At 40.3% G+C, this 19,397-nt stretch overlaps 1 protein-coding gene across 1 annotated transcript in view; it reads left to right on the top strand.

The window, feature by feature from the left end:
• RET (ret proto-oncogene) overlaps positions 1-19,397 on the top strand; it is an 88,223-nt gene that overhangs the window by 10,547 nt on the left and 58,279 nt on the right. The gene's annotated exons all lie outside the window — the stretch shown is intronic.

The raw sequence follows: 19,397 nt of genomic DNA, 5'->3' as shown, positions 1-19,397 counted from the left end.
GACTGGCAATATTTATTCTCAAAGATAAGACAACTGAGAAAACACAGAGTCAAAATTTTTCAGTTTATGCAGTAGGCAGATGTAATGGTGAAAATGGAGTAATGGTTGAAACACGTAGGGCTTATATATCATAGCAAAGCGGATTCAGGGAGCTACAGGAATCAGTTGTCTGCAGTCACTGTGGGATTTCTGTTACTGGGAGCATCTTAAGAACAGGTGGGACAGCAGCATCTATGTGGGTTGTGTATAACTGGTCCTACCTTGGGTGAGTTAAATGACTTCTGTTGGAAACGATTGACTTCACCTTCTTATGGTTTTGTGCTTAGGGTGTAAGAAATAGGGCAAATGCAGCCTTTGTAAGTCCGCTGAATTTTAATGCCTGGTATTTGCTCTGTCAGGGCTCTTCAAGAAAGTGTGATAACTTGAGTCTGTGGTCAATGCCAGTTTGAAAGTTGATATCAAAATACTTATCTTGTTAATCATTAACAGCTGAATAGACAGGAGCTAGACGTCTTTGATGTCAAGATGAGCTTCTGGAGTTTCTGGTTTCCAGAAAATCCCCAGGGATAAATTTGATATGTAGTGGTCTTTGTCATTTTAAAAATCGAGTTCTAACACCATGCTCAGCGTTCCCATATTCAAGACAATGAGTGGGAGACCTCCCATGGGCACTGAGAATTTCCAGTTAGGGCCTGGAAAAAGGCTCTATGTGTCTGGCCTAGCCTTGTCACCCAGAAGGCTAGGGAGTGTGCGGTCTTCTTCGGACAGACAGGGAAATGCATTGGAGTGATAACTGTTGAAGTAGACTCAGGATTTGAAGATCTGTTTTTTTAAGAGTTAAACACATTTTATGGTTTGGTAGATGTTTTGTATTAAATGAGAATTTAATGATTGCAGAACAACCATGAAAAAAATCAGTATTATACCTCTACTGTCAGTATTTTCCACCCTGAATCCTACATTGCTATTGCCAGGACCATGTGTCTGCCTGTGACTTCTGCTGCTGAGAACTCGCCTCTAGTTTTGCCTTTATCAGTGCAATGCTTTGCTAATTTGAATTTTTGAAGAACTGCAGCTTGTATTTTCCCGTTGTTGGTTGTGTTTCACAGTTAATATCTTTTGCAGCAATAATGCATTCATTGTAAATCCACAACATTTTCCAATTAAGTGTTTCTGTTTAGATGTGCTTATTTTAAAATGGGGTTTGGGGCACGAGTCGCTTAACTGCTGTTGGCTGGCAGTACCGGTCTCGTGGAAGGAATTGATAAGGTGTTTTACAAAATAAATCTACAGAGGAATACGGTGCAATCCTGTAATGTTATCCTATTTCCCATACTGAGAAGATTTTCATGTACCCTAGATGTGCCAGCAGAATGCAAGGTAAAGGCAGGAAATCATGATGAAGAAGAGAGAGACTATTATTCCTCTTTTCCAAGGAGTGAATTCAATCCTAGTTAGTCTTGATTTAAAGCAGAATTGTTACCTTGTCGCCTTTTCTGGCATTTGGACAGAAACCTACAAATGTGTGGAACTGCCGTTGAAAATGAAATTGCACTGGGCTACGTGAATACCTTTCCAAATGTCCTGGTAAAGAGTGCAGACACTGTCACAGCACCTGTGATTTTTTAGACATATGATTTTCTCTGGGAAAAATGTTTTGTTTGGATTTACACCCCCCCCCCCCCCACACACACACCCCCACACACACACCCCATCTAGCTTTCGAGCTTCTGAGAACCATCGGTCTTGAAACAGAATGAAAACCTTGAGCCTTAGTTCTTTTTTCATTAAATAAAAAAACCTAGAAAGGAGCATTATTGTCACCGAGTTGACTTGGAGAAGCTGTCAAACACCTCATCTTTCCCTTTCCACAATGGAAACCTCATTGTAACAACTTTAATTACCACTGCCCTTAGATATCACTAGATAACAGATGCAGATACACCTGTGTATCATGGAGTACGTTGCCTAAACTGTGAACAAGATGGATGTTTTTGTGCAGAGACCTGCCTGTACCTTTTTTTTTTTTTTTTTGTTAGAAGCCAATATGTAGTTAGGGTTGACCAGAGCCCCAAAGTTTAGCCCTGCTTAGAAAGAATGAGCTTACAAACACGTTGTCAATGAGAGAAGAAACTAAACATTAAGAAAACCACAACAAATTAATTCAGGTACTACACTTCAGCCCTTACCTTACTTGCTTGGGAAGTTCCAGCAAAGTTAGTGTTAAAATGCATGTTTCTTTTCCGTTGCTAATGTCAGATCCGCTTAAGGAGGGGAAACAGACTGAAGTGTAGGGAAATGGGGAAACGGTCAATGCAGAAAGTACTGTCAAAAGCAGGATGGGCAAGATTTTCCTACAGTAGTTCGCTAGTGCGTTTAATGGGGTCATAGTCTTTTTTAGCCTCACTTAACAAAGATTTCTTTTTTCCCCTAGATTTCAGGTAGCCTGTAGACTGTAAAGTAATTAAAAGAAGAATGAAATTGCCACTGTTATTAATAGCGGTTTGAGTTTCTTTTTTTCTTCTAAATATGCTATACTTGTTCTGGAGACCACGCTGAGACCAGTTTCCATTTCCTCTGCCACAGTAACTTTTCCCAGCATTAAGTAATGAAAACCAAATTTGGTGGCATCTTCCAGAGTTTGCAAATTTGGGATAAAAGTTGTAAAAGGGAGGGATTGGTCCATTTATCTCAATGAGACATTAAGGCTGAAATCTTAAAAAGTCATTTAAATGTGGTCATTGGCAACTCTCTCATTGCTGATTGTTTTAGTAGAGCTGTCTGGATAAACAAGTTACGCATTTGGATTGTATGGGAAACGAATGGCCAGTGATGGGCATCATGATCACTGCCAGAGTTAAATGAATATTTACCAGGGTCTTCAAGCCCTTGGCAAAGACCATCTAGCAATCCTACCAGTGGAGTGTGACACAGAAATTTTGCAGTGGCTCTCTATTTTAAATATCTATGGTAGTTTTTCAATACCAAGATGCTGTAGAGTAATATATAAAGTGGGAGGTTGCAGACGGTCATAAAAATGAGTATAGTACAAAATTAAATATGCCACATGGACTGTTTTGCAGATTTTTATCCCACTAAGTAATGTTACTGTTATTTTGAAAATGCTGGAGGAGAATCAGGTGCATTTAGGGTGCTTTGTGTCTGCAGGAGTCTGGATTTCTCATCATAAAATTAAGAGTCAACTTGTCACATACACAGATAAATATGTGGAGTTTTATTTGGTTTTACTCTCTCTGGAGTGGTGGTGCTTAAATTGTGGTTTAGTTCAGTACACGATCCAGAGATGCTGGTGGTCTTTCTCTCGATGTCAGCATTTCTGTATCGTGCCTTGGGCAGCTGAATATTCATTGGGAAATGTGTTACGTGTTGATCAGTGGTTCTTGAACTGTGGGCTTCCTGCTACCGACAGTCTGTCAACTGTAGTAAAGATGCAAGAAGCCATATTAAACAACTATTTCAGTAGTGCTTGCAATTAAAATCTTAATGATAAACATGCATATTGTCATAAAAGAGAGGATGAGGACTGAGGGACATATAGTGATACAAAATGCTGGGAACCCCTGTTGTAGGTTATTAGATTCCATAGCAAAATTTTTGTTTAACAATTTCGAATATGCAGCTGCACCTCCTTCTTGTTTTTGGGGGTGTGTGTGTGTGCAGGGGAGGGGGTTGGTTTTGTGTGGAAAAAACTGAAGTGTACCTATTTAATGGTGTAAGAATAACAAGCCAATCCAAGAAAAGAGTTGAAGCAAATAAAAACTTCTGACTGCCAAATGACCTGGGGGCATTGTTTGCTGCTGTTCTTAAGGCACACAACAAGGACTGTAAAGTGACTTTATGAAACAATGGACACATTCATTGTAGGAGGCTTAAAAATATGTTTAGAAATTAATTTAGAATGAAGTCTTCTCCCAAATACTAGAGATTGGTCTGGTCTGTCTGCAGCTGTCAGGTTACTTGGTTTGTTTAAATAAGAAGTCTGTAAAGTAGGGATTAATCTACTTGATCTGTAAGGTAAGGATTTCTTCTTTGCACACGTTGGCCTGTCAGATCTGGTCCAGGATAGTTCTGGGCACTGATGCCATAGTTTATATATTATATTTTAGCAACAGTTGATTAACGCCTATTCCTGTCAGCAAAGCTGGATACATTGGTCGAGTGAGAAAGTGAGAAACTACCGTTTCTCATCATACTGTCACATCTCCCAGCAGCTGTGGTATTCAGCCCTGCTTCCCTCGCACTCAGTATGCAGAATGAGTGAGGCTGCTTTAGCATGACTTCTGTTTTTATAGTTAACTGAGCTTTGAAATTGTCTCCTAAATCATCCTTGCCAATAGCATTAACTACCCCTTTGCTGGTAGTCAGAGATTGTTCTACAGTAAGTTAAAGGGTAACTCATCTTCTTTTGTGATGACAGGGAACATGGAGGGATGTAAAAGATAATGGCTAATTCAAAGCAGATCACTCCACTCTGCTTCTGGAAATCCATCAACTCCGTTCAAACACAGGTCTGAAATTTTGCAACAAACTTTGAAAGCTCTTTCCCTTTCGCTGCTTCAGTAAATTGTTATGTGGGGGAGGACGATGCTGATGCCCTTGAATTACGGTGCCTTTCATTACGAAGGGGTGAATTGCACATTAGCCTGGCATTCCGGAGCCCGAAGGGTTCAACCACTGTGATTTTGCTGCTTCAAAAAAGGTAAAGAGGAGATGCAAAATAGATAAATGATGTTGTATTAAAGAGAGGTCTTTATCCTTCTCCTTTTGCAGAAACAAACCCCTGAAAATACATCATTTAAGAATGCAGAGATGAGTCATCCTGCTGTACGGCTGGCCCAGGTAGTGGGGAGAACAGGGGCAGGTGGAGCAGCAGAACAGCAGGTGAATTGATCCTTGAGTAAACACCTGTGTTTGCTTTTGTAAATTTTCTCTTTTGAAGACAGCTGCAGCAAAGGAACAAGAAAATCTAATGTAATAACAAGCCATAGAAGGGTACTTCAGAGAGGTAATCTTTTTTAGAAACACGCTGTATCCAGCTTTCTTCATATGGCAGTTTCATCCATACTTCCATGCTCATCGCCTGGGGTTGCTTCTGATACACAAAAGCGAAAGCTCGTTGTTTTGTTTGACAGCCGGATTGTTGCTGCTGTTGTTAGCTGCTTCAGAGAAATTACATTCCTGCTAAGTTTCCCTCAGTCTAGATCGAGAGCATTGCCCCTTGGTATACTGCGTTCTTCTGGAGCAAGGCATCTTTGAAGACCTCAAGCAAAGCACGTGAAAATTCAGGATCAGGCTGCTTGCTCCTGGGGAAACTGGACAGTGAAAGGACCAGTTTGAGACTGGAGCAACCCACTCTTTAAGCACTCCAAAAGCTTTTGGAAAACACTGTGTCCAAGACAAATTTAAAGACAGCCACCTGTTCTGAGAGGCTTTCCTTGAAGACAGGGCCAAAGACTAGATTCTTCTGTTACAGCCACTTTGAGTATAGAAGTAATTTATTTAGGTCTGCATTTAGGTCTGACAGTGACAAACACCATAAAAAATTATGAAGTAGATTGTTTTTGCTAGGCCATGATTATAATTACTCACTACTCTAGATATGTATCGTGCACCGTGAACCATTTTTAATTTCCTGAGAAAATGCAGCTTAAGATATCTTTCTTCATCATGTGGTTTGATTTATTAGAAAACTGCTATACCTATGTATCAAAAACTCTGTTAATGATCGTTGTGTGTCATTCCTACTGTGAAAAAGTGAGGAACAGAGTAGCTTGGGGGTGTTAGAATGTGAACATACATTTTACCATGATGTACTTCTCTCTCTGTAAGCTCTCTCCAAGATAAAGTAAATATTCAGTGCTGTCCCTCTGCAGTCATTGTAAAACAGAGTAGGAATTACCTGATTAAAGTGGTATTTCTTCCTAAGGTACTACATGTGAGAAATGTAGTGAAAATAGAAGAAAAAAACACTAATGAAACAAACAGATTTACAGTGAAAACCATTATCACGACATAGCTATACTGTTTAATAAACACCATGTTGAAAACAATACAACATCCCAGCAAGGCTGCTTTTATTTTCCAGTGTTTCTTTAGAAGCTAATCGACAGTGTGCTGGATAAAATTAATCTTGTTATGATAGATGTATTTCCATTAGAAGTAAATTTTACTAAATGAATTAATTAGTTTCACTTACTCCTAACAAAGTCAATATGTTACTTGAGAATCAAGCAGTTCTTTGGTGCCACTATGTTAAATGATTAAGGAACAACAAAAAAGAAGTAAATAAATAAATGAATTAGTAGGAAAGAAGATAACCATCCACTGAAAAGAGTTTAAGTTTTGTTCAAACATTATGACAAGCTCTGCTTCCTTCAGAGGGCTTGGATCAATCATTATGACTCACGCTGTTAAAAAAAAAAATTAAAATTAAAAAATCCCCGAATGTTTGCATCCACAAACTTACTAGCCATGGTAAATAAGGGGAGGATATTTTTGCACAAAGTTGGCTATTGTCTGAAAAGTTTATAGCTGTTTAAGAAAACAAGTAATCAGTATAATTGTGTTGCAAGATTGTACTTGTTTCTTCCAGATAGTACACTTGCATGCTTCTGCCCTGTAGTATGGTTCGGGCATTTTCTTATTGGCAGCTTTCATGATTTGTGGCTTGCTGAGTGACATTTTATTTCCTATTCAAGGTAGTAACAGCTCAGATTCCTCAATTAATCACTTTTGTAAGTAAAACTGATGCACTGGATATTTATAGAGCAATTTCCAGGCCAGGGTCTTTGAGATACTCAGATTTCCAAGAGAACCATGTGGACAAAACACAACCTGGTGCATGCAGATATATGTGAGTCAGAGAAGATTAAAGGAGGAGGCTGAAGCTCTAATGTCTAGACTAGCATTTGTGACTTCTAATACACTGCTAATGTGGGTCTGTTTTTTCAAACAGAGGTGTTCAAAGGGAGCTTAAGGTCTATTATAAATGTTCCCCTTGTGATAGAAGTGAAATAACTTTAGATAGGATCAAGCCTTGTGGATTTTGGCTGCAAAACTCTCATTAAGTTCAATTTCACCTTTTGTGTTGGTTTTGAGACCCTGTCAGAATTTCATTTGGCGCAGAGCGAGCGGGAAGTTCCTCGAGGCAACACAGAGTTGTAGGAACCATGATGGTTTCCTAGCCCTGTGGTATGCAGCCTGGCAGGACAGGTGTCGGTGCCCAAAGATGCTGGAGTTCATATCCCGGTTGTTCATGATTAGATTAATTTCTTAGTAAAAACATTGTGTGGTGTGGTTTAGGGAAAACACTGTGGTGTCAGATGATTAGTGGTAGGATGAAAAGACGTGCTCTTACTGGAAATCGAGTGCTTTCCTCTGATTGTAAGGAGTACAATGATGAATATGATGCTGCTAATGTGCATTTTTCACTCAGCCTTAGAAGTAGAGGAACACTTAAGAGCCTCGCGAATATAAATGCCTTAGAAAGAAAACCAGTGTCGGTATCTGAAGGGAGGTTTCTTCACCGTTTGGAAAATAAGAACTTAAATGAACAGGTTATTGTCAGAGGTTTTGCATACCGGGATCCTTTATGTGGAAAAGAGTAACCTACGCGATCGCATGGGATTCTGGCTGCTGAGAGGGCATCACACTGGCTTGTTAAGCAGTGCTTGACAGACTGCAGAGGACAAAATGTCAGATGAGGAGTTAGGAAAAATGGTTTCCTTGTCATTTCAGTTCTTGGCCAAATCTCTCCCATTTCACCCTTTATTTCCTCCTCCAATTTATGGTGATAGAGATCCAATATTGTAAAAGCTCTTTGTGGTCTGTGAATGGAAAAGAACTCTTAGTTCTAGTAACTAAATATTACAGTTTTCTTGTTTGCTATTTTTGAGCATTGCTGTAAATTTTTAACCATTTCAGTATACAGCTTAGTGGAAAAACCTGTCTTTTTTGTTTCTCTTAGAGATATTTCTTACCAGTTTCATCAGGCGAGACATTGCAACATTGTTGGGAAAGATGAATGCTGTTAATTCACTCTTTTGTTGGTTTAAGCAGGATTCTCTCTTGGGTATTTCTTCCATTTGGAAGAATCAGGCGGTACTTGTGCCTGTTGTAATACGGTGTTTGCTTAAAGGCAGAATTCCAAATACATTTGTTGGCTTTTCTCCTGAAACATGACTGTAACAGGGACATGGATACCTTAGAGAGCTAAATATCCTGCAGTCTGGTTTGCTACTGATGCACATGCATAATTTCCACTGACAGTAATGGGAGTTACATGTGTACAGAAAGCAAAACAGACCCTTAAAAAATGTTGGTCAAGTAATAAAAGCTAGTCTAAGGAGAGGGTGGAAGTAGAGAGTGGGAGAGTGATTTTTTTTTTTTTAACTTGCCTTCTCTTTAACTTATCCTCACTCCACTAATGTTAGCTTAATATTATTTTTATGGATTCACTCCTGATTTATTATGGCATGAGTGGTAAGATGAGATCCATGTGGAATAGGTAAGCAGAAGATGACTTTAAAATATAGTTACTCTGAGAGAGAAAACTAAAAGAGTCTGGAAAAGGTTTCCCCTTCCCTGCTCCCAAAAGAATTAGAAGAGAAGTTTTCCCATGTAGTGGTTGTACAGTGGAAGAGTCTGCCATACCGATGTGCTGCTCGACATCCTCTGCACAGTAGCAAAGAGCAGTGCTGAGGCCGTACTGCCAAGGCTCCGTGTGCAGCCACCCTGGCTGAGCACTGGTGCATGGAGTCCCCGTGTAACCCAGTTACTGGTACCAGCGTATGGCACATTGGCTGCAGGGATGGAGCTCAAGCATCCTTAGCCATTGCCATGCCTGGGGACTGGGCTCTGTGCCTTGCTCCAGGCCAGGGTGCTGCTTGGCCTGTGTAAAGTCACAAATGAAAACGTAAAAGATTCTCTTCAGCAAAACAAACCGGCACTCCTGCATCCCAGTAGCATCCAGTATCCGAAATGTAAAACTGTATATCCCAGTGTATTTGTTGGGAACTTTACTGTCCTTCGCACGGTGTGGGTCATTTTGACCTCTGACAACAGGAAACACAACTGCTTTGGATGCTGTCAGGATTTTGAGTGTTTTCCTCGAGCTCTCAGTGAGAAGGGAGAAGCAAATTCCTGGGTAGTTAGACCTGGCGTTCTGTAGTCTATGCCCTAATTAAATTTTCTGTAACCAGTGTGTTTTCATTGTTAATCAATGGACACTTGTTCTCAGAAGAAACTAACTCTGGGAAGTGTAAGAAAGGATAAAACTATTGAGAAAGCTAAATGTTACGCAAAAGGCATAAAAACCAAATTGTCCTTTTTCAAAACAGCTGAACGTCATGGTATCTTAATAAAGGGAGTGCTAGAGTATGCTCTCCTAATAAACCTCAGTAAAACCTCTAAAAATAACTACACAGATATATTCTAAGTTGATTAGCAGTAATTGAACTGACTTAATGTAGTTGGATGATGTCATGTATAATATTCCTCTAAAGTAATTTCTGTAGACAAGCCATTTGAAGTCCTCTTGCAGCCAGCATAAACATCTTCGTGTTGCTAAACTGAGCACTCAGACTGAAGCACTCAGCAGGAGAGCTCTGACATCTGTTTCATCTTGTTTCTTTGAGCTACTGTGGCTTGCCTGTTAGAAGCATCCTTGCAATGACAAATCTCATCCTTGTTTTAGTGAAAATGTGGAAACTATATAATTGTATAACAATTTAGACCTGTTAGTTGTAGAATAAGAATAGAATAGTAAATGTTAAAGGTGGAAAAGACCTTTGAAAGTTTCTAGTTTCAGAATTTCCCTGCAGTATGCATTTCCAGTGTTCTGTCCAACTTGGTTCAGCCTGCACAAGCATCGGGCCTGATCCATCTCAGTAGAAGGAAGCTTGGAAAACAATTTTCCTAGGTTTTGGGCTTTTTTTTTTTTTTTTTTTTAACCTCTGCTTATGCATTGCCTTGTATATCTGCTCTTCTGTTTTTACAACCCTTAAAAGCTTGTAGTTGGTTAATGCAGGTGGTGTTGTCTTCCAAAATTTTTGCAGTTTGGATTGTTGCTTTTGTGGAAATGGCTGTGTAGGGTTGTATGAGGTTGGGTTTTTTTGTTTGTCTTGATTTGTTCTTTGAGGGCCAAGACAACCATAACTGATTTAAGTATTCAGAGTGTGGTACAGGGTGTAAATGTGGTTTCTACGGAAAGAAATTGCTGAGTCCTTGCTGTGAGGTTTTTCCATTTACCGACCTAGATTTCTTTAATTTAGAAGCGCCTCTAAGCTTTTCTTGATCAGCTCTCTCTGTTATTGACTGTTTCTTCCTTTGTGCCATGGGGTACTGGGGTATCAGTCATTCTTGGGCCGTATTTGATTGGGGTACCAGTATATCAATTACTAAATATTCATTTTGCTGATACAGTTGAGAAATTCAGCTGTCTAAGATTTGCAGCTGCTGCCGTGCTCTTTACCACATCTACAGGTCAGGAGCAATACCTTGTGAGAAAATGTCATAATTTTGCTGATTTATTTCTGAAACCACAGGAATTTTTAATTATTTTTTTTTTGAGGGGGGGTGGGGAGGGGGGTAGAATGGTTGGTCAGTGATTCAGTAAAGCACTGATGTGCAAATCCGGTCAGAAATTTGCACTAACCTCCTGAAACTGACAAAGTGCCAAAGGCACTGTTGGTTACAATGCTGCCCTTAATCGAGAGGCCTGGCGAGGCCAGGACTGTAGCTTCTGTTTCTGTATTATTAAATATCAACAGCTAATAGCATGCTTAGTTAGTACTAGTTGATTCTTTAAATGATAGCTTATGGGGGGAGGACACATCCTGTGGACCAGGGGAAGGGTCATTAGCTTCCTCTTGAATAATGACATTTAGGAGCAGGCCTCGACATGCCCGTGTTTTGCTCCTTTCCCTGCTAGACTTTGAGGGGGTTTCCTCTTTTTCTCATGTGTGGCGTTGCCAACTGTCGTGGGTTGCCTGCCCAGGGCACTTAGCTGTCCAGTTTTCCCAGAGGGGTTGCGATGTGTTGTTCTGGCTCCTGCTGGAGCAGGGACCTAGCAGGCTGAACGGGTATCCTTTATCAAACCTCTGTTCTCTGTGCACTTAACTGACATGTCAGTTGTGACTTTTGTGGAATCAGATGCGTGTCTTGTAGGTTTGAGAGTTGCTGGTGAGTGCTATTGTCTTCTGAGGAGTGGAATGCCAGCAGGACAAGGACTGACAGATTTTGGAGTCTTTCTGTCTCTTAAAGACAAGTTTTAGTCATTCAAATCAGGATTGAACCTATAGTGTTTTCCGAGAGGCTGACAATGCCATTTTTATGTGCAACAGTGCGCTCTCTATTCATCAAGGAAATGACCGCAGAAATGTGTACCCAGCTGTCTCCATATCAGTAGCATCTATGCATAGCAGCTGCTGATGTTTGCAATGATCATTTCCTATCAGGCCCTTCTTATTTTGGTGGATAAGCATCAAAAAAATTAGTTAAAATCTTGGAACTCAAGGACACCTAAGAGCTAAAGCCAGAACTATTTCAGTTACGCTGCTGTTGCATTGCCTTAATCCATTAAATGTAAGCCAACATGGGATGATGTTCTCTACACAACAGGGGGCTGGGCAGTGTGCTCAGCAGTCCTTGCCCTTGGGTATGCCCTGCTGCAGCCCTCGTCTCAGGTCACTGAGACCTGAGGAGCCTCTGGGACCCCGCAGCACCCTGCAGACCCTAGGTTACTTCCACAGGCTGGGTGGGAGCAGTGTGCTCTCATTGCCCCTGGCTGCTCGGGAGATGCCTGCAGGGCTCACTGCGGAGTGCCTTGGCCACTAGCAGATACCATCTGAGCAAAGTCCTGCTCTGATGCTTTGATTTTTTCACTGTTATTTTTAAATCTTTGTATCTGCTTTCATAAAGAGATTTTTTTTTTTTGAAAGTCCTTTTGGTACAATTTTACAAGAATCGCAGCAAGAGAAGAGATGATATCGCGGCCAGGGCTTTAATCTATTATTTATGAGACCCCAGTTAAATGAGGTGCCTGTGACAAAGCAGGGTGTGTGGTTTTGGTTAAACCCCTGGGCTCGCGGGTATGCAGTGTATTAGGACTGTCAGCGCAAAGCACTCCTGGAGAGAAACTTTGTATTCGGACCATAACCCCCCTGACTACTTCCAGCTCCGCTTTGCAAAGGAAATGATAACCTTAAAGGCACAGATTGTAGATGGATTAAGTCTGTACTGAAGACACATCTGTGTTAGGGATTTTACCTGATGGACGTAGTTTTGCCAGCAAAACCCACTTAGATATGGTCCTTAACTTTTCTGTGCCCCAGTTTTCCAGATGTAAACCGGGGATAAGATTCTTGACAACTCCAGGAGAAAGTGGGAATATGTTAAAACACGGTGAGGCTGCGTAGTACTACAGTGACAGGGAGGTATTCTGTAAAGAGAGGATATAATTTCACATTTATGTTTTTAAGGGCTTGGGAACACTAATCCACACAGGGACCACGCTATGTAATTTGTGTCCATTATTCTGTGATAACCTTTAGCATCTTAGAATAGCTTATAGCTGTTGTAGAACTGCACATTCAAACTTTCCTGTGCTTTTCTGATTGAGTGAATGAATATGTATCAACCTAGTGTTGGAAATGCTTTTTATTGTCTTTAAGTCATATGCTGTGAGAAGAGCATAAGGTCTGTGAAAAAGGATGGAAGAAATATGCTGCCGATTTAAAAAAAATTGTTTACACTACCAAACAAATATGCATGCATAAACCAACGTGACTACTTTTTTTTTTTTTTTTTTTTTTTTCCTTACTGTTTATATGTTACTAGACCATAGGAGTAATTCATCCAGTCAGCATGAAAAGTATTCAATCATTTTATGCTGTTGGGGTTCAGGCAGGAAGAAATGTGGACTGGGAGACCCTGGACTGTGAGATTCTTTGTGGATATCTTGGTCTTCAAAGTGGTAGTACCCCATCAGAAACCTTATTTTTTCAGTAACCGGAAAGGCAGGTTTCAATGAATGTTACTTCTTTGAGAACAGAAGTAACATACTGAATGCTTACAGGGGATTCTTGGGGCACGAACAACATTTAAGCTCAAATTTGCCTTTTTTCCAACCACCTGACAATGTACACAACCAAAGGAAACTGCAGTGATCTAGCTGACGGTGGGGGATGATCCGGCAGGCCACTCTGAGCAGGTGTTTTTTGAACCAGTTGTTAGAGCTCCAGGTCCCGGCTTTGCTTCCCGAGCTACTGAAGCCTTTCTTCTCTGTTAGATCAGTGACCTGGAACAGTGATCAGTGCAGCAGGCTTCTTGGTTGCGCGGTTTCCTGACAGGAGGTAGACTTCCTTTATTTATAAGTGCCGATAAAATCAGGCGTCAATTGCTAGGCTCCCAGCTGATATCCGTGTCAGCAATGTATTGGTAGAACACCTTCATTTTCCAAGGTTTGGGTTGACATTAGAACGTCACCAGCGCACAGCTCGCCTATCTTCTTGACCGTAATTCTATTAAATTATTCATTTACTTTGACCCTTTTTTATCCCGTTAATAAAATCTAACCAATAGCAACAAACTGTCATCTTAATACTTCAGTTTCATGGTTGGTTTTGTGGTTTTGCTTTGTTGGTTTCCCCTCTGGTTCTGCAAACAGCTGTAGTAGTTGCCCTTCCATGGAAAACTGGCAAATTTGTAGTTGCTGCAAGTTTTTAGCCTCTACAAATTTAGTTCAGAAATCAAAACCTAAAAATGGGGAAGAGTTCAGCAGTATGTTTCTCATGTTTTTAAGAACATTCAGGAAAATACAGAGAGAGCAATTGGGGAGCAGTGATGCTGAAGTAGTATACACTGACTGGACACAGAGACGCTTTTCTGTTTAGGTGTACTAATTGATGATTTGTACTTGTAGCCACCTAACTATACAACAGTATCTTTTGTATGATACCCTGCTAAAACTGTAAGCTTTGCAATCACCTCAAATTTTTAAGAAAAATAAAGAACAAATTCACTGAGTAGAATAGCACACAGAATATGGTGCTTGCCTGCTCAGTCTGGTGTTGTGGTATCAATGAAGATGGATTTAATGGTATTTTCTTCCTAAGAAGTGTTCAGGAAAGCAATTTCCCGTTTTTTCCTAGTACATTGTCCAGGAAAACAGAGTTGGAATGAATTCTGTTAAAGTTATTGGAAAAATCATGGCTGCTGTCCTCCTGGAAGGAATAATGGCAACTTTCACTGGGACAGCTGTATGATTATTTGGAAGAAAAAAAAAGAAAAAAAAAAAAAAAAAAAAGAGTTGGCATGAGGTTAACTTGATTTTTTTGAGAATGGTTATTTAAAATATTATTTGATTGAAAATCAATATTTGGTATTTTAATTAAAAGTACATCCAATGCTTTTCTGGGTGCACATGTTTATACACATGCAAGGTAATAAAAGGTCATTGTTGTCTTACTTAGCTGCTCCTTTGTGACACAGTTTTATTCCATTCATGGGAGAACAGAGAAAATGTAATAATAAATCAAACTTTATTGTGGTTAATGCCTTAAACATTGGAAATCATCTGGAATCTGTGATCAAATTACCAACCCACTATTATCATTATTTTAAGTACCCATTTGCTGTTTCCATGTAAATAATGATGAGCAACAGGGAACCGCTACATTACTTAACATGTTTGTTAGTGTTTTTCCTTTTGCTGGGACTTAAAAAAAAAAAAAAAGGAGGGGAGGAGGAGCAGAGTGTGTGAAGGTAATGCTGACTTGGATTAACTTAATAATGCTATTTCCATTTGGAATGTTCCATGTATGAATGAAGTACAGACCCAAATTAAACTCTATGTAAATTCACCCTTTTTTAAGGCTGAAGCAAAAGAGGCGTTAAGATTTTTCATGTGTCTCTCTTGAATTGTGGTAATTTCATGAAATTACTCTGCAGCTGATCTGGGCAGGAAACCAAACCTCTCTGAAGTCTGATCCAGATCTGTAACTCTGAGAGTAAATTTGGATACATAGACCTCAGTATCACCTCTTCACTCATTCAAAAAAATTTTTAATTAAGACATCATTTGTAGCTTATTTGTAATTTCAGAAGCTTATTCCCACTAGTTTGCTAATCTGCCCTCTCTTGCCTTTACCAGATTTATGTAGCGAATTGTGCTCAATATAAAAAAAATACATCCATTAAATCATTTGAAGTATTATAAATGTCATGTTCTGATCCACCAGAATAATTCTGAGATGCTTAGAACATGTTTTCAAAAACTACTTCACAAAAGTAACCCAACAATCTCCAAACTGACGATATGTTGGAGGAGACGGTCTCTGTATTTTGTGGAGCCAATGTTAGCAGGCTGCGATGCAGATAAGAAATTGGAAACTGTAAGAGTGCAGTCAACCTACTGGAATATTCGCTGAATTCCTCCTTAGATGTTTGCTGAACACTTCTACTTCAAGGTGAGAAAAGCATGCGGTAGCTGTGTAGCCTGATTTCTGAACAGCCTGTGGCTGCCGTTCCCCTGAATGAGTTTCTGCTTTTCAAGGTCTGCTGTCCTGGTGGAGTTAGTTTTAGAAGAACAACTAGTTTAGATGTTAAAAAAGTCATGATGGAGAATCTACATTATATCCAGATCAGGTTTTCCATTGTTATCTTCATGCTACAAATGTTACTCCTGTTTCCCTAGCTGTGTGCACCTAGTTGTTGGATGGGCTTAATCTTGGTTTTCTAGTTAAAAGTATCTTGTTTTGTCTGGTAGCTTCGGATGGCTTCCGAGTTGTTCATTAACACATCTTTGACATAAAAGCACATTCATAGATTTTCAGTGCAACCGCTCCATGAAATACTGCGTTTCCTCCATGTGCTATTTTGTAGGTATCCAAACGGACTGTGCGGGTGTGTTGTCTGTTGTTTGAAGTGCAAGAGCTGTTGTTCGTTCTTTAGGAGCATGAGGCTCAGGGTTGCAGATTAACCAGCTGCACTGCCTGCATTCATGTGGTCACAACCTTCCAAATTTACCCCATCATGAGAGGAAGGATTAATTATAGTCCTAATTGACTGTTTCCTTGGATATAAGCAGGAAGGAACTGCTAGGAGGCAAAGTGATTAATCAGTTAAGCCAGTTACATCAATCAAATGTGTGAGAAAGTTCATCATCCCAAAGGCAGAGTAAAGTAATGTCAAAATACAAAAGCCATCGACTCTTTCATTGGGGTTTTGCTGTGTTTCTTTTGTCAGTTCTCAGAGGAACCGCAAAAAAACCCCAAAAATAAAAATGCGTGCGACTGACCCAGCCCGTGCTCGGCAATCTGTCTGGGTTAGCATGGAAGAGGTAACACAGCAATCTGTTCTCTTACCAGACGTTGCATGTAGTCCTCACTAAAAGACCTTAGCATACGTTTTTCATGCAGATGGACAAGTCACACGTTACCTCCCAAATAACTCAGTGCTGCTATTTCACCACTCCTGTCAGTTGTGTCAGTGAACTTTCAGCCCCTTGGTTGCAGCCTGGGTGAAGCCCTACCCAGAGAGCTGGGTCTAGTGAAACCGTAAAGCTTTAACTCGCAGCTGGCAGTGCCTCATAGCGTTCCCCCTGCTACTCCCAGCTGCCGGTCCCCAGCCCCTCTGCTCCCAGGGAACACGTGGTGCTTTGAGGGCAAGTGAAAAACTCCTGGAAAATCCCCTTGAACCGCGATCATCTTCAATGCAGGGTATTTTGTAATGGACTGGATTGTAAACGGCAGCTTTAAGTTCTCCTAGCTTTGGCTGGCAACCTCTGTCAGAAGGGAGAAGAGAAAGGATGGGTGACCACTCCTCTCGCTTGCACTGGAGTGCCTTTGCATGGGGCTAGGCACCCCAGGTCCAGGCAGGGCTGGCTTAAAACCAGCTTGCTCCTCGAGGCACCCACGGCTTTGCAATGCATCAGCACAGCTGAGGTGGCGGTGCAGGAGGGGGAGTGAGAAATGTGGCTGAGAACTGCTTTTGCTGGTATTGCCAACAATGGCAAAGGTCTGTGGCACCAAGGTCCCAGAGCCTCGAGGCACAAGCTCGACACTGAGCATATGAGTAACTTCCTTTGCTTTAGGGGAACCGCTCGTGTGCTTATATTTAGCGGCATGAACCGTGTTTCCAGGGCTGGAAACACTGTTTCAGGGCATTATTTTAGGAAACAATCCAGTTTCACTCGCTTTTATCTGTCGATACCCAGAAGCCCAGTTCAGATGGAGATAGAAGGCTTTCTGTCTGCTGAGCTCTGGAGCGCTGCGGGTGCCAGTCTTGTGACAGTTCAAAGGAGAAAACTTGGGAAATAAAGCTGCGCAGGAGGTTAGGAAGGGTGTGAAGCTACAGGAATAATAAGGCTTCTATAAAGTGAACATCGGAAAAAACTAATTATGACTTTATAAGGTCCACTGGATGTGGTCATGTATTCAGATATAAGATCTGTATACACTGAATACTATCGAGAAAAAAAGCGTATGAACAGTTATGCTAAACAGTTCTTGATTACAGCTAAAAGATTAGGGTTCAAAGTCTGTGTGTATCAATGTTACTACTTTTGTTTGATTTTCCCAGATGTGTATTCATGCTCATGAATGAGCATGTACTAGTGCATAGTCTACTCTGTGGGTAACCAATATGAAATCTAAGTGTTGAGGTGTAAATTGTTTGAAAAAAAATAGAAATGGGAGAAGTGTTAATCTTGTCCTTGCTTTGTTTCCATATTTTAAACATTGGACCCTCCAATGATTGATGTGCTGGATGTTAGCTAGTAGGTTTACTTATGAGCTTTCCAGGCTAAATTAATCGTTTTAGAAAATGGTATTCTGTATGCTTAAGAAGAGAGGTTTAATCCAAATCAGTCCAGAAAAAAATATTATTACAGTTTAAAAAAGCAATTTTTGTTTTTCCTGATTATAATTAAAATCTATGCAGTCCTGTTTGTATTAGCATATATATATTTATTAAGTGTAGATTTTATTTATATGTGCTTACGTTTATAAATATCAAACCTAGAGCTGCATTCAGAAGTTGTTACTTCCAGTCTTCTGGCATGATGCTACATCTTTGGCAGATGGTTCTCATTTTGTAAAATGAAACATTTCTGGGAAGGTCATCTTTCACTTGAGTATAACTTTTTTAATTTTCTTGAATCAAAGGTAAAATCTAGGAAATATTACTGGGATGGGAAATGCCTCTGTGTGATCAAAGTGTCTTTTGCCTAGCATTCTTCTGGGCTCAGTGTAAGAGACGTTATCTCAAGTAATAGGGCAAGTGGCTCTAGTTGGCCTTCTTTGAGTTTGGGGCGTTGGACCAGATGATCTCCAGAGGTCCCTGGCAACCTCAAGCATTCTGTGATGTGCTGTTCTTAAAAAATCCATAGCAGAAGACAGCGGGTTCAGAGCAAGTGCCATCTGTTTGTGCCTTCTCTGCTTTCCTTTGGGAGTGGAAAAGATGGTGATAACTGGATGTGATAACCGTGGCTAGGATAATGCTGAGGAAACAGAAATAGTCTGCAGGTGAGCAAGGCACTTTACTCTGGATCTGAGCCATACAGCCACGGAGGTTGCCCATTCTATTTTGGACCTCAACCTTATGGCCACGAAGGTCAGTTGTATAGCTCTACTCTCTGTCTCTTGCTCCAGAAGAGTTATATTTTGCTCATACAGCTGTATAAGTTGATTTACTCCGCCTTTATTCAGAGAAAAGTGAATTAAACCCATAATGAATAAATCTAATTTTAAAATTACATTGTTGATCATCACTGCAGCAACATGCGAGATCCTTTCTGAGGTTCCCCAATCAAATGTATAAAGTACAATACAAAGATAAAATATATGCAGCTATGCATTCCCGTTTTGAGTCAGATCAAGGTGATCTTTCTAAAAAGTGCAATTTTAGCAAGACTGGGTCAGCCAAAGAGCTTGAAGTTGAGTAGGTCCACAAAGTGCTTATGGTGTCCAATAAAAAATAGTGGGTTTAATGATACATAGACCGACTGACTCCACTGGGCTTTTTGGTAAAGTAGTGTTCATTCAAATGGATGGGGATCGCTGAAGAATTACAATCGATCTGCTACGTTAATTTTGGTTTAAAAGGGAATATTGTCCAACCTTAAAACCAAAATATTACTGAATTACAGATACAGAAAAACACATTAAGCTCAGAATAGTGCTAATAATTCATTTTGAACCTAAATTCTGGACAAAGATGTTTAAAACAACATATATCGTAACGCATAGAGTGGGACTTGAGACTTTTATATATGTTTTCCTTAGCATAAATTCTTAAAACGTGGCACTTACTCATACTTTTTGACTAAACGTTTTTATGCAACAGCCCCCAAGCGTACCACTTTCCCTCCTTAGGTG

The sequence above is a fragment of the Falco biarmicus genome, chromosome 9 (assembly GCF_023638135.1).
Source record: "Falco biarmicus isolate bFalBia1 chromosome 9, bFalBia1.pri, whole genome shotgun sequence".
NCBI classification, from domain to species: domain Eukaryota; kingdom Metazoa; phylum Chordata; class Aves; order Falconiformes; family Falconidae; genus Falco; species Falco biarmicus.
Note: the sequence above shows the minus strand (reverse complement) of the source record. Positions and strands in the feature narration are given on the sequence as shown.